Here is a 16,374-nt window from a genome sequence, read left to right as displayed (position 1 = left end):
GCTTTAACTGGAGCACAAATAACTACCCCACTTGGAGAGCAAAAGAAATTCCCTCAATGCCCAGCTTGCTTGAACTTGAAAGTCACATGACTTCTTCTTTTTTTTTTTTTTTCATAAACAAGAATTTATTTTTCTTGGACCTATGGGCTAGCTGCAGTGGCATGCTTTGGAACAAATTGCACCAAACTCAGTTACATAAACAAGAATTTATTTTTCTTGGACCTATGGGCTAGCTGCAGTGGCTCTCTTTTAGACCTCTAGATGGCTGGTTTTGCTCCGTGTTTTGGGTCAGTTTGAGGTCTGTCACAGACATCTTCCTCTGGAGCCCAACTGTGAGGCCGCAGCTCCCAGGCCCTGTCTTCTCACAAAGCTCACTGAAACATAAGAGGTGAGCCCAGCCGCACAAGCCCGTGTAAGGCCTCTGCTGCTCATTTAAGGCCATCATGTCTGCTCATACTTCATTGGCCAAAACATGTCACAGATCTAAGTTGTATTTATTTATTAACATCTTTATTGGAGTATAATTGCTTTACAATGGTGTGTTAGTTTCTGCTTTATAACAAAGTGAATCAGCTATACATATACATATATCCCCATATCTCCTCCCTCTTGCGTCTCCCTCCCACCCTCCCTATCCCACCCCTCTAGGTGGTCACAGAGCACCGAGCTGATCTCCCTGTGCTATGCGGCTGCTTCCCACTAGCTATCCACCCTACGTTTGGTAGTGTATATATGTCCATGCCACTCTCTCACTTTGTCCCAACTTACCCTTCCCCCTCCCCATGTCCTCAAGTCCATGCTCTACATGACTTCTTGTAGTCTGCTAAAGTACCTTTAGCGTTTCGTCTGGGGTTCGTATAAACCAACACCTTATTTACTGCTGAGTGGTATTTTTGTTTTGTTCTGGTTTGGGGTGTTTTAGTGGTACAACTAAAAGGGAATCGCAGACACCTAGCCTTTAACCTGCCTCTGAAGTGGGGAGCTTGATGTCATTCATTTCTCATCTCAGGGCCTCAGTTTCCTCATCTCTAATGATAAGATGCTTCCCTAGACCTGTGCTCTCAATACAGAGGCCACTAGTCATGAACGGCTAGTGAACATTCGAACTGTGACTGGTCCAAAATGGGGTGTGCTGTAAGCGTAAAATACGCGCTGGATTTTGAAAACAGTTTCAAAGAACGAATGTAAACTTTCTCATTAATAATAATTATATTGATTACACACTGAACTGAAAATTTTTGGATATATTGGGGTAAATAAAAAGGTATCATTAAAATTAATTTCACCTACCTGTTGTTTTTTCACTAATGTGGCTATTAGAATATTTAAAATATAGATGTGATTTGTAGTATGTTTCTCATGGACAGGTTGGACTAGACTTTCTGGGTTCCTTTCCATTTTTTGTCTGGTAGGTTAACTAGCCTGGGGTTAGGTGAAAGGGGGGCTTAATGGAAGACTCGAGGTGGCTGTAAGGACACTGCCCCTGGTTGCTCCTGGGTCATTTGCTCTAATGTCCCTCACAGAGTTGGCCAAAGCGGAAAGGGGAAACCCAAGACTGCCAGCGTCCTTGTGAACAACATACTTCTGTGGCAAAATATTTGCTCTGAAAGGAGCTGCTCCAGGGCATGGCCTGTCCTCGCTGCCACCAGTATGAGGAAGAAGTCACCCATGCTCTGAGATCCTTCCTGCTCCGGGTTGACCAACTCCTTGAGAATGTCAGGCATGTGGCTGATGGCTGAAGGGCAGCCTTGACTTTTGACACCATGTCCAGGAATACATGATGGTCTGCCATGTTTTAAGAACTTCCTGTCTTAACTTCCAAAGAACTGGTTCTTTTCCTGTCGAGGCAGCTTAAGGAAAGGAGATCAAAAGACAAAGAAAAGGAATTAAGAGCATGACCTGGACAGAAACCTGATGACCTGATTAAAAGGCTGACAGCACTTAGAATACTCAAGCACTGAGGTGTGATAAGAAAAAACAAAAGAAACACACACGAAAAAACAAGCTCACACCTCATGGACTCTATTGTCAAAGGCCAGGTGCTTGTGTGGAGTTGGTTAAGGACCGTACATGTTATTTGAATAAATACCAGTTAAAGGCAGGGCCTGGTAGATGAGAGTCAAGCATAAACTCACAGCTGTGGCCAGCTGGATGAGGAACTAGGAGATGGGAAGGGGGATTCAAGAGTTAGTCAGTGCATGTAATCTGAGCTTTGCCCCACCTGGAGAAGTCCTGGTTACTCCCAAGGAGAGATGAGATAAGCCCTTGAGATAGCTGCTTGGTCCTCCACATATACAGGGCACCAACATGGAAACAGAGGGGTACAGGACAAGACAACCTAGAAGGGTTTTTGTCCCATATTCTCATTCTAGAAGTGGGGAAACAGGTCTGTGAGCAGGAATGACTTACCCAGGATCATGCAGCTAAGTAGCGGAGGGCTGGTGCTGAGATCCCAGACTCCTGCTGTTAGGTCCTTAGTCTCAAGGATCCTACAGGATGGTGCCATGGAAGCAGCATTGGACTGGATGTTAGGGGAACTTGGCCCTAGACTTGAGTCACTACTAATGATGTGACCTTGGGAAAGTCATTCCACTTCCTCTAAGCCTTAGTTTCCTCACCTGTAAAGCAGGAGATGGGCTAGTTGTTCTCTTAGATTTCATATCATAGCAGTCAGGATAAGCCAGATTTTGCTGTGATAACAAACAACCTCCAAATCTCAGTGGCTTACGATGCAAAGACATTTCTCACTCCCACTATATGATCATAGCAGGTCAGCAAGGTCTCAGGCTGATAGAAGCCTCACCTTGACACGTTTCATGGGGAAGAAAAAGTGGCAAAGTATACACTGGCTTTTCAAGCTTCCGGCCCAAAATGACACGGATCACTTTCATTTACATTTGTTGGCCAAAGCACGTCACGAGGTCGTCCACCAAATGCCCAGCAGAAGAGACTGGGAATATTTGGCGACAGTCCTACCAGCCATATCGTCCCTACATTGTGACAAAACAATACAGAGAGTTGTGTGGGACGGTGGGGATGGGAGCACTGGCCCTGAGCAGCCTTGATGGGGAGACTTCATGGAGAAGGCTGCACTCTGAGAGGCAGGGATTGGAGAGCACAGGATCTAGAAGGATTGGCGGGGGCAGAAGCAGGGGTGTGGCAAAGGACAAGAAATGTGAACTGAATGGGGAACTACCTAGTTTGGCTGAAGTGTAGGTGCATGAGGGGAGGAATAATAAGAGAGAAATCTGAGGCCAGATCACGCGGGGCTTTGAGTGCCAGGAGAAGGGGCGTGTGCCTTGTTTGCTAGGCTCTGCGATTTCTGAGCAGGTTTGTGAACGTATTGAGTGGTGTGTGGATGGTACCAGCAGCTCTAGAGAAGTAGGGATAAAAATAGCACAGGGTAGGGGGAGACCAGGTAAGAGGCCACTGCTGTCCTTGGGGCTGGACGTGATGAGACCCTAAGGTCCTGAGGCTTTATTCTAGGCTGGGTGCAGCAGGGGAAATGGGACAAATGCAAGTGAGACTACCTGTGAAGGAACCTAGCACAGGTCTTGGCCGCCTAGACCTTGGCTGTACAGCCTGTGTTCTCTGAGCATGTGTGGATGCCCACACAGGGGCGAGTATAATTAGTCTGGGAGTTACCTGGAGCTGCCCCGAGAGGTTCATGCTTCTGAGGGCACCTGGGACCTTCTTGGAAGGAAAAGGGGATAACCCTGAGGGCTTGTGGGAGCTCCCTCCTGAACTCTAAGGGGAGAATCAGGCTGAGCGACAGTGTGGGCACCTCCTGCCTGGTCTGGAGTCATGGGCAAACTCATGGGTAAAGTCCAGCGCCAAACAAAGGGGACCCCATGCGTCAGCTGTCCTTCTCTCTCATTCCAACTGGCCGTTTTGTGCATTTCGTCCCGATCTCAACTTGACATTTCTAAAGTGGCTGCAATCGTCTGGAGTTAATCCAGAAAAGACGTTGATGCACCCTCTCAGCCCCTGTAGCTTATGATCCTCCAAGACTCTGAATATGATTATTTAAAGTAATAATGAAAAGCAAAACAGGAAATTCTTATCCATTTTGGCAGGAAATTCTTTAGCTGCGTGGAAGGTACTGCTCCGGGGGTTTGTGCCCTCCAGGAACCATTTGGAAATGATTTATGGTCCAAGATGGCGCCAGTCCCTCCTCAACCCCCCGCTTTGGAAGAGGGAGGGATGAGCTGGCCCATGGGAAGCAGGACCTGCATTATCTCGGAATGTGCCTTTCTGTTGATAACATGTTCATTGTCTCCACTAATAAGTTATGGTCCTGTTTTCGTCTTGCCCTGGGATGGGAAGTACCAAATTTAGGCAAATTAAAGACGTTCCATTTCAAGTTTGAAAAGTTTAATTCCTCAATATGTATTATTTTATGTGGAATCCTAAGCAGTAGGACTTAGGGGAGAAGGTTTACGTTGATTAAGGACACATGAGTTCCACATGCTGTGATAGACCTTCTCTGTGTGTCATGTTATCTTCTCTAATTACGGGTATTATTTTCTTCATCTCACAGATGTAAAAACTGAGGCTCACTGAGGTTAAGCAACCTGGTCGAAGACATATAAGTAGTAAAGGGTAGAACCAGAAGAAATGTTTTCAGTAGACTCTGAAGTTACCTGAAGGCCCAGGCCAGGTCAGCTTTGCTCACCAAATGTGTCCCCAGCACCTGGCACAGTGCCTGGAAAACAGTATGTTTAACCCCCGCTCCCCCCCAAAAAAGTTCTCAAATGAAAGAATTAAAGTGTCTAGGAAATGGGGAGGCTGATTATCAGAGCTTTGCTGCAGTGTTATATGACGAGGACCCCTTGTTCTGTTCCCGTGAGGTCTTTTGATTATTTCTAGTGTACACAGTGCCAGAGAGGACAGATGTCATTAAAATGTTGAAGGATTGTTGATTTCTACCAAAAGCCAGTGATATGGGCTGAATTGTGTCCCCCTCAAATTCATATGAAGCCCTAACCTCCAGCACCTCAGAATGTGACTGTGGTTTGGAGATACGATTTTAAGGAGGTAATTAAGGTTAAATGAGGTCATTAGGATGGGCCCTAATTCAATATGACCAATGTCCTTACAGAAAGAGGCAATCGGGACACAGACACACGCAGAGGAAAGACCATGTAAAGATACATGGAGATGACAAGCCAAGGAGAGCGGCCTCAGAAGACACTAACATGCCCTTGATCTTGGACTTGTAGCCTCCACGACCGTGAGGAGATAAATTTCTGCTGGTTAGACCACCCAGTCTGTGGCACTTTATTATGGCAGCCCAAGCAGACTAATACAGCCAGCCTCCCTCTGTGTCTCATTACCAGTGGGAATCACGTCCTTATGTTGGCTTCTGGCACATTCCTTATTGCACTTTTATCTCGGAACCTGCATCAGGGCAAGGCCAGTGCTGAAAGCAGTCTGAAGCTCAGCTTAGGCTGAGGGTCAGGGGCAAAAGATCTGTGTTTGAACCTGCCATGTCCACAGACCCTCTTCTCTCCCCCGGGGTCTTGACGATGTAACGCTTGCAGTTGGAAGATAGAGATGGCAGTCATCAGGCTGGCACAGCAGGCAGGCTCTTCCACTCTCTGAGCCTGTTTCTTCATCTGTATTTGTGAGGATGGCAAAGGTTTTGTTTTTAACCGATTTTTAAAGGCCTCCGTTGAAAAAGGCATGCGTTCTCCGGTTCACCACTGCCCAGCACCCCGCTGTCGTGTACCTGTCTGCTTTACTCGCTTACATTTGGGTAGGAACCTCTTCTGGCTCCGGCAGCCTCTGTGCATGTGATGCTAGGACAGTTGAGCACGTGGCTGAGCCTGTGCGTGGCCCCGAACTAAGGAGGCTTCTCACGGCAAGGCTGGTTCCCTCTGCTGCGAGGCCTCCTCTGTGGCTCATGTTTGCACCTGGCGTCCTGCCAGCTTGTCTGTCTTCATACTGCCGACTTACTTCAAATTCCACCTCCGTGAACTTGGGACTGCCCCTTCCTTGTTTCATACCTAGGTTAGCGCTGTTTTTGGGTTCTCCCCAGGTCTGATCATGTCAGCAATCCTATATTCACTCATTCATTTATTCATTCATTCAACAGGTATTTATTGCTGTCTTTCCAGGATGTCTTTTCAGCTCATCGTTACCTCTGGTGCTGCTAGCTTATTTATAGTGTGGCTAAGAATTGGCAAACTGTTTTTGTTTATCCCTTCTAGGTGAATTAGGCTGACGCTGGGAGGTAGGCATTTATAGACCCATTTTACAGATGAGAGAATGGAGGCTTGGAGAGCTTACTCACCTAGAGTCACATGGCTAATAGCAGCAGAACCAGCAGCTACTCTGGTTCTGTATTTTCAGGATACCCTGTTTGATTCTAACCCCTGACAAATATGAAGGGGAGGGGTTTGTCAGCTTGGAGAGTTTCCTAAATTCTAAGAAAAGATACACTAATAAGGAATTGTGTACCTAAACCCTGCTCCTGAGAAAGCACTGTTAAAAGAAGTGGACCCAGGCTGGAGGAGGCTGGGGGAGATGAAGTGTCAAAGAGGGATTTGAGGATGTGGGCTCTTCAGGGATGTGGCCAGACGGGAGCAGGAGAAGGTCGGGGGACGTTCTAGCAAACCCACCCATATGATGGAAGACTGAGCACTTCCTGTCCATGAAGCCCTTGGAAGAATGTTTTTTTGTTTTGTTTTGTTTTTTTGTGGTACGCGGGCCTCTCACTGTTGTGGCCTCTCCCGCTGTGGAGCACAGGCTCCGGACGCGCAGGCTCAGCGGCCATGGCTCACGGGCCCAGCTGCTCCGCGGCATGTGGGATCTTCCCGGACCGGGGCACGAACCCGTGTCCCCTGCATCGGCAGGCGGACTCTCAACCACTGCGCCACCAGGGAAGCCCCTAGAAGAATGTTTTGATCCAAAGCAGAGGCCCGGCCTGGGACCTTGGCTGTAAGGAGCTTTATTTGTCAGGGGCTGAGGACGAACAGTGAAAGCTTGACTTTGATTTAGAGGGCAGAGAGCTAGAATGTCAGTGACCAGAAGGTTCTAGATAGTTGAAACAAGTTAACCAAGAGCTTGAATGGGGAGTAGCAGGAGATACCAAGACTTCAGCCCTGAGCCAAGCTAACTGAGCAACTGAGAATGTGTTTCTATAATCCGTAAACCCAAATGTTCTTTGTGCACCAAGAGACTTCCCAGTGGAATAAAAATTGGTGTATAGAAAGCCTCCCTTTTCAGGTCAGCCTTTCTACCTTTCCCAGGATCCTGTAATTCCCTCTCTCTATCCCCACTCTGTCCCCTTTGCATTTTGTAGGATGACCAGCTCCTTCCGGTTTACTTGGGACTTTACCAGTTTTGATGCTAAAAGCCTCATATCCCAGGAAATTGCTCGGTTACAGGCAAGCCGGGAGTGTAGGTTACCCTAAAGATCTTTTCCTCCACTGACTCCTTCCTAACCTAACATATGCTCATGACTCCTCTTTGTTAAAAAATTCCACTTCCTTTTAAGCTCCTGTTCCATTCTTTGTCATCTATGGATTGCTAAACCTCTAGCACATGTGATGGACCACATGTAGTCCATCAACTCACTATGTCCCTGCCCCCTTCTGGATGACTCCTGAACCTCCCCTATCAAACTTCACCAGCCTTTGTTCTTGGTAGCTTTTCCATTGCATTTAGTGCCACTGGGTTCTGCGATCCCAGTTTCTGCTTCCAGCTCTGAAGTGGCTGCTGCTGTGTCTAAGGAGTGACCGCGCCCTCTGTTCTCTCTGCCTGTTTGGGACACCCCTCAAGGCTCAGGTCTTGGTCCTGTGCTCTCGCTGATCTACAAAATGCCTAAAAGAGTAGGCGGGTGATGCGATCTGCTAGGCAGACTGAATAGGGATGGCGTGAAGCGGAGAGTCTGTGCCCCATCTAGAGAGGTCTTCTCTTTAGTAGGTTTTCGAAAGAGTTGGCCACCCTTGGTTTGAGTGTTTTGGGAGTTCAGCTGTTATATGAAGTCAATTTGATCCAACCTGGGAATGGGACATTTCCACCCAAAAGCATGGAAAGAAATCTGGATATACCTTAAGCAGGAATTCAGAGTTTGGGGAAATATCCTATCCTTGACTTGGGAGAAGAGTTCTTGTCCTTGCATTGGGGTGAGAAGGCTCTCTCCTCGCCTGACTTCCCGCCTTTCCTCCTCCCAAGCAGGCAATCAAGTTCTTAGTCGCAAGGCTCTCACAGTACAATCAGGACCTTGATGGAGAGAAATGAGGGCCAGCTTGTCAAGTCCTGGGAGCACTGTTAACGTGGAAAAAATGCTCCTATCTGATGAAAGTCTTTTCACTCATCAGAGACTTATTATTCTTTCCATTGCAATTAAGGGACAGAATATGGCAATATCATGAGTGCACGACGGTCACAACTAAGGATCAGATAGATCACAAGACATTTCAGACATGAACAAGGTCAACAGCTTGACTATTTAGGCTATTTTAGTATCCAATGTCACAAGTCTAGAAAGGACTTTGAAAAATAATTTGTCTATTCTTCTGGTCCCTAGTGGGGCTGTATGTAAATAATCTCAGATTTTCTATATTCTATTCTTATTATTTCCCTAAAGAGTTTGTGCCCTTTGCTCCTTTTTTAAAAACAATTCCTTCTTTCCTTTATTAAGCATTTTTTAAGGTAATAAAGTTGGATATAAAAAGTAGAAGAAGGTGTATCTCCCTCCTTGAAAAGTCTCCAGTTAGAGAGGGGAAGACGAAATATACATAAATCCTTGGAAAGACTTCCCGTTGCTAATCCAATCCTGCCACTTCACGGATGTCAAGCTGGGGCAAGTTGACAATCAAGTCTCATCTGAGTCCATGCAAGGCTGGAGGCTTCTCTGACTGCAGCCCTCAAGGGACTCCATTCACTGGGCCTGTGACAATCTGTCCAGCACCAAATACCAGCAGATTGCCCCTGGCTCATCCAGGCAGTTTGGGAGGAAGCAACAGGAACAGGAAACTCAAGCCTGCCTGTGGAAGCTTGGAGTCTGGTCAACAGACAAAATAAAGACCCTTGAGACCCCTAATAAACAGCTCAGTCTTACGTTATTAAGTGCTCAGTGTGTGAGTGCATCCAGTTCAGGAAAGGGAGAGGCCACTGTGGGCTTGTGACCAGGGCTGAAAAGAGGGGAACGTGGTGACAAGGAGAGAGGGCGTATTCCCGAGCTGCCTTCTGTGGAAGGGTGTTGGCAGGCAGCACCGGGAGGAAAGGGTGCAGAGCCCTTACGTTTTACAGATGTGGTTCAAAGAAGGGTTCAACTACCTGCCCAGATGATGGGCTGCAGAGGACCTGGTAAGGGGCTTGGTGGCCTGGAGACCTGACTGGTTCATAATAGGTCAGCATTGTCCTGAGTCTTCAAATTGCTCAGCTGGAAGCACTTTTCAATGTTGTCTTTCCAAAGCTGGAATTGCTTAAGAGAAACAGGATAGGAACGTTCCGGTAAGGTGTTTTGCAAAGTTGTTCTCAGGTACTCTCCAAAACTGTTGTACCACTAGAGAAACAGGACAAAAATAGTTAACACACACACGCAGCCACACACACAAATACCCACACACAAGGCACACGTAAATGCTCACAGACACTTTCTCTGTCTCTCTGTCTCTCTCTCACACACACACACGAATGTTGAAGCCCTGTAGACACTCGCACTACTCCTAACACATACTTTGGCAAAATTGTTGAATTAGGGCCAAAACCTACAGTAACTGAAATAGCTTTGTATGAAATCTTTTCAGGCAGTGGGAAGAGTCAGGGGAAGGGCATGAGAAGGATTACCTTACTTTTCATCCTTATTTGATTAATTCTCACAGAGAAAGGGCACGTGCTGAAATTGATCATATTCCCCAAACCCCCAATCTGCCTTTTTCATTGAACAAAAAAATGATTCTGGTTTGAGACACATAAATGATACGTTTGGTTTTCAAGGGAAATTTTATTTTTGCATTGGAAGAAAATGAAAGAGTTCATTTTTAAAACAACTTATCTAGCAAGTTGCATTTCCTGAGCAGCGAAGAAAAAAAAAATTCTTTCCCTTCTCGTGACTTATCTCCTTTTCTCTCAGCAATAAGTCATCTTGGGTTATTTTTTTCTGTGCCTGGATCAAATGAGACCAGCAACGGAGGGAAATGATGGGACATGACGGTCTCAAAGCTTGGCCACGGTGGAAGGCAGGCCCTCAATAGTAGAACTGAAATGGGGAGCTGAAAAGGAGCATGAAGGCAAGGGGAACCGAGTGCTCCTGAGATAAGCTACAGCTGCGAAGATGAGACTATTGCAGAGAGTTAATTAAGTAATCACCTATTTAAATCTTCTTTCTTTTCTAGACCCCAGTTCCCCCAACTCAAAACTCAACCCCTCACAACACCCAGCAGTCACTGACTTTATTTTGTCTCAGTGAGATGGGAAAGGAGCCGGAGGACCCAATCCTGTTGACCCCAGAGTTCATGCCAGACAGCCCGTCCTTCACTGTGACATACAGCTACAGAGCTCCACGTGTGCAGACAGGGCCCCGATTTCTTTCTTTCTTTTTCACTAATAGGCTTTATTTTTCGAGCAGTTTTAGGTTCATGGAAAATTGAGCAGAAAGTACGGAGAGTTCCCACACATGCACAGCCTCCCTAACTCTCAATATCCCCCGCCGGAATGGTACACTCGTTACAATGGATGAACCTACACTGACGCATCACATCACTCAAAGCCCGTAGTTTAAGTTAGAGCTCACTCTCAGTGTTGCACATTCCATGGGTTTTGACAAGTGTAGTTTGGCCCTACATTCTTTTCAGATGCAGTTCCTTGTGCCTGTTGATAAGGCAAAGTGTTGTGATAATGAGATAGTGACTGCCGAAAGATACCGCATCCAGAAGAAATTGGTCTGGACACGTGGGTGGCCAGGGACAGGCATAAGGATACAGAGCTCCATTGGTGGGTGTCTGAGGCTGGGTGGACATGATGATTTCCAAGGTCCCGTTCAACTCCTAGACCTGTGGTTCTGTGACCTAGGCCAGACACAATCAGGAGGTGGCCTTATGAAGGCATGTTCTATAAAGGCTGCTGTTACCCATCCTGCCCGCTCTGGCCAACAGGGGATTTACCACAATGATTCACTGGGGTTCACTGTGTCCAGGCTTCTATTTGCTTAAAAGTATCAGAAGAGGATCCTTTTTCTCAAGACTTTTCAAAGATGATAAAATGATTGAGACCATGAAATAAGATTGATATAGTTCATTAAACTATTAACTATGTCTAGCATAAAATTATTTATATAATAAACCATATATGATATACAGTATGGCTCTGGTATTAAATTTGATTCCTCTTCACTGAGGAACTGGTGACATTTTAGTCTAGGAGGAATGTGCCACCATTCCCCATTTCTGTGCCAGCAAAGCCATAACTGACTGGTCACGGAAGGCACCCTGGGTCCTCCCATCAGTGTTCCCGCCAGCTGCTACTCGTCCATGGCTGCTGGGATGTGGAAACCAGCCGTGAGGATCCTGATCCCCATCAGATCTTCTTTTGTTGCCCCAGTTCTTTTTCATCCACTGACCTTCTATTATATCCTACAAGTCTGCAATTAAAAAAAAAAATCTCATCCTTATCACCAAGGCTTTTACGGCAAATGCAGAAAAGTCTCCCAGTGCGGCGGTTCTAGATTTCTGCTTAAGGACAGCATCTTCACCAATTCCGCTCCTAAGGAAGTGTCCTTCCCTCTAATGCTTACTTTTTGAAAGGATGTTCTCTCCGACATCTATGGACCTCCGTCTCTCTCTGAGCTGCAGCACGTCCAAGAACAGGAGAGACTGGCTGTCCGTAAGAAAAGAAGAAATTGCAGATTGAGAGTGATTTGAAAAAATGGTCTCATTCTGCAAAGAAGAAGAGTCCTATGGTCCTTCCCCTCGTTTACTAATAAACAGCCCTTTGGCTGGAGCTGCCTGAAGTGTAACTCTGGAACAATTTTGCCTTTTTCTCTGCATTCCGTGGTGCCAGCTTCTCCCAGTAATTCAAAGTGACCTGCCAAGTAGGTTTGGTGCCACGTGGCACTTACCTTCTGGCAAGGCCACCTCTCCTATTTGCATGGTCAACTAAATAGTCCCCATGAGGCCAACCTCTGATTGGATTTATCACTGAGCAACTAACTGACTGTTCAACTGTGCCAACCAGTATCTATTGAGCAGCTTCTATCTGCCAGACTCTCTCTTTTACTGCAGGGTGGGATCTCTGGGAAGCAGACCCTGGGATGGAGTTTAGCATGCAGCAAGTTTATCGGAAGGTGCTCTTGGAAAGGGGAAGGGAAAGATGCAGGAGGGGGTGGAGGGAGGTGTTGGGCTGCGATGCAGTCAGGAGGGCTGGGCTGAGCCCATGTGGAGTTCTAAAATGAGAGGGCACTTCAGAACCGTTCCAGGTGGGGCAAGGGGCCAGGCCTTTGTAGCCTCTCACTGACCCCTCATTGGGTGCAGCTGTTCCTGGGGAGAGGGTGTGGCACCGGGGGGAGGCCGCTGAGGATAATTTCTGGAGACGGCTTGAAGTTGAGGGCGGGCAGCTGGCGGCACTACCTGCAGCTCGGGAAATAAGCACTCGAGGACAATCCAGGTGACACAGCGAGGCACCCCTGCACTGGGCTAAGCGTGTTCCATGCCCTGAAGGAGTTCATTATCTGGATGGTGAAATTCAACACGTATGCCAATGACATTGATCCGTTTGAATCAGGTCTTGGAAAATCCCAGCTTGTGGATTTTTGTCATTCTCCAGTCGAGGCAGCCCAGCTGAAATCCTTGGTGCATGAAGTGGCCCTTCTTGTACACAGACCACTAGACCTGGATTCCAAACCAGACATTAAGTCATTCCCCAGGGCTGAGGAGTGACATCTGGCCGAGCACTGCAGCTCAGAGTCAGTTTGCTTGTTTTCTCTTCTTCTCAAGAAGTTCCAGGAAATGTCACTACAGAGTTCAGGGCTGCTATTATCTCAGGCCTCGCTTCCTGTGGTCCCTGGACGTGCCAGAGGATCAAGAGGACAAGCTGCATCTGCTCTGGGGCCTGGACGGTTACTCTGCTTAGGGCAAGAAGCACCAGCTGACTTCCTTGCAGTTGTATCTTTTCATGCCATGGCCTATTCCTGAGGAGTAGAATTTTCTGGAATTGGGGAATTGCTGTGTACTGCCGAGAAAGCTGTGGAGGTATTTAGGAAGTAGATAAGATCCAGAGGGGAAGCCTGCATAGGAGCAGGTGCCTGCATGGTGGTGTGTCCCAACACCCGCCTGATACTGAATCTCCTGCCTTCTTCTTTGATGGATTGACTGGGACCTTTCCCACTGGGCCATCCTGCTAGACTCATACCTGTGACCAGAGTCACGGCCACAGCATCTGACCCCATGGTCACACGTGCAGACTCTTGGTTCCTCAGATCAGCCAGTGGTCCCATGGCAGGACTCAGCTCCATGGGAGGGAACAGACGACGGCTACTGGGAGTGGGGGGGTGTGAGTGTATATCACTGGTCTGGAAAGGGCAGAATGCCCAGCTGGGGAGAAGTGGTCCTCTGGCACCCTGGATGGGGGTGGGAAGAAGAGCAGGAGAAAGAGAAAAGAGGAAGTGGGCTGTGAGAAGGGAGACGTGGACTGAAGTCAGATTTCACTAGCATCATCTTTACACCAGTAAGTGAGGCTCTCTCGAAAGTGAACCAAATCCCAGCCCCATCCCACAATGGGGTTGGGATGCAATGAGGGTCATCTCCTTTCTACTCTGATCTGGCATTTGCTACTCTCTTAGCTCCTTGTCTCAAACAAGGATTAAGAAATGCTATTTCAAAACAAACAAACAAACAAGACACAGGCTGGTAGAACAGGAGACTTCACCTTACATAATAGCGTGATTCTGGAACTTTGTGAATGAAGATAAACCTTTGATATTTGGGTCGTGTATTCAATATCCTGGAGGATCTGCTATGACCTGTGACATCCGTAGGTGGCCTGTGTTGGAGCCAGGCTGTCATGCTGCCCCTCCAGCCCACCCAGTGAGTGCACCTTGATTGTTCACAGCCCTCTGCCAGCACCAGAGCGCGGGGCCTGGGAGGCCAGGCAGGGATGCCAAGCGGAGATGCAGGGCTGTGCATTTACCCAGGTGGCCGGGGCCCTGGTGGTCTAGGGCCTGAAGGTGCCCGCAGGTAGTCTCCAGCCCCCGGGCACATTTCAAGAATTCAAGCACTGCAAGCCTGCTCTTCCCAGATCCTCCACACCTCCTCTTCCGTTCTTTCTCTCTGTGCCTTTTTGGGGCTTGGCTGCTTTCCTTCCCTCCCGTACGTAGGGTTCTTGCCTCTTCGCTGGATCGTGCCTTCTCCGGCACATGCCAACAAAACTCACGTGTGCGGCATTTATGTTACTGGTGAGCTTTCCCACCTATTGTCTCTTTGTATTTTCACAATGCCTCCAAAAAATTGAAATGATCCCTACTTAGGGGAAAAATAAACGGAGGCACAGAGAGGCCGCATAGCTTATCCTGATGCTGGAGTTCAGGTAGCCTGAGCCCCAGTCCTTGCACTTTCCATGTCTTCTCTGGGTAATGAGCTGTGTACACGCTGACCAGCCCTCAGGCCATGGTTGCCGCTATTATGCTTTAGTGACGTTTCCTGGGAAGGGGCTGGGGGAAACTCTCCCCATGAAATTCTAAGGGAGGAGATAGAATTGCTATTTTTTTTTTTGTTACCATTTCCTTATTTCATAGTCTCAAGTATTCTAAGTACACACATTCTTACCCTCTGGATTCTTAGAAAGGGATTATGACTTTGAAAATTCCCCAGTTATCACTCTCTCTGGAAAGCCCTGCCATCCCCTCCCTTCCTCACTTATCCTGCAAGAACCACTTCAGGGTATCCACCCAGCACGCGCGCGCGCGCACACACACACACACACACACACACACACACACACAATCCCCTCCCTTCCTCACTTATCCTGCAAGAACCACTTCAGGGTATCCACCCAGCACGCGCGCGCGCGCACACACACACACACACACACACACACACACACACACCTACCTCCAGGAAGCCTGCCCTGTCGCAGCCTAGGTCCCCTCTGCACGTCTCAGCAGTGCTCAGGCCCTCTGGTTAGGTGGCATATGATCATTTGCTGTGCTGTCACTAGTGCAGGCCACTGCTTCATCTGACCTCACACGCAAGGCCTCTAGCTTCTTGAGCATAAAAAGGAAGCTGTGAAGTCAGGAAGCTTCTGTGTTAGCTGCTGGGTCCACCTCTGGCATGATCTGCTTCAGTAAACTCTCCCACGAGTACATCTGGTTGGCAGACCTAAACCACCTCCTGAGCCTGGCTGCAAGGGAGTCTGGGGATTGTAGTCCTTCTCTTTCCAACCTGTGCACTCTCTGTTTAGCTCTAGGCAGACAAATGCCCATTCAATCCCCAGAATCTATATTATCACAAAAAGAAGACAGGGCCTATCAGCATTTGCCTCCATTAGTGCAAAGTTCTCCAGCTTAAAAAGTGATATGGAAGGGCTGGGGCTGGGACATTGCAGAATATGGCTCAGACACTAAAAGACTTTGTGTAAATCACCTAAGCCTTCAGCTTCAGGTGAACTTGGTTCTGGAAGAAGCAGAAACTCAATCTCCTAGAAGCCCTTCCTTTACACTTACTCAATGGACTAAACTTTTGGAAGAACTTAGCAGGTATTTTGGCTGTGATAGTCTAGGTGATGCTGGGTGGTAAATAGCCCATGACTGTCAGCGGCTTAAAATGAAAATGACTAGAGTTCACACTTGGCTTGTGCCACCTGTCCAGTGCAGACTGGTGAGGGACTTCAGAGTGACCCGGGGACTGGGGCTAAGGCGCCCACGTGCATTCCTGGCCAGGCAAGAGAAGCAGAATGTGGCAAGCCGCATGCTTGTTTCTGCCAGGAGGGGCCATGTCGCCGGCCACCATATCTCGCGAGCCAAAGCAAGTCACGCAGCTCACCTTTTTTTTTTTTTTTTTTTTAACTTTTTTACTGGAGTATAATTGCTTTAAAATGGTGTGTTACTTTCTGCTTTATAACAAAGTGAATCAGCTATGCATATACATATATCCCCATGTCTCCTCCCCCTTGCGTCTCCCTCCCACCCTCCCTATCCCACCCCTCTAGGTGGTCACAGAGCACCGAGCTGATCTCCCTGTGCTATGCGGCCGCTTCCCACTAGGTATCTATTTTACGTTTGGTAGTGTGTATATGTCCATGCCACTCTCTCACTTCGTCCCAGCTTACCCTTCCCCCTCCCCGTGTTCTCAAGTCCATTCTCTACATCTGCATCTTTATTCCTATCCTGCCCCTAGGTTCTTCAGAACCATTTTTTTTTTTTTAGGTTCC

This window comes from Physeter macrocephalus, unplaced genomic scaffold (genome assembly GCF_002837175.3).
Source record: "Physeter macrocephalus isolate SW-GA unplaced genomic scaffold, ASM283717v5 random_609, whole genome shotgun sequence".
NCBI classification, from domain to species: domain Eukaryota; kingdom Metazoa; phylum Chordata; class Mammalia; order Artiodactyla; family Physeteridae; genus Physeter; species Physeter macrocephalus.
The sequence above is the reverse complement of the archived record's forward strand: the minus strand, read 5'-3'. Positions refer to the sequence as shown.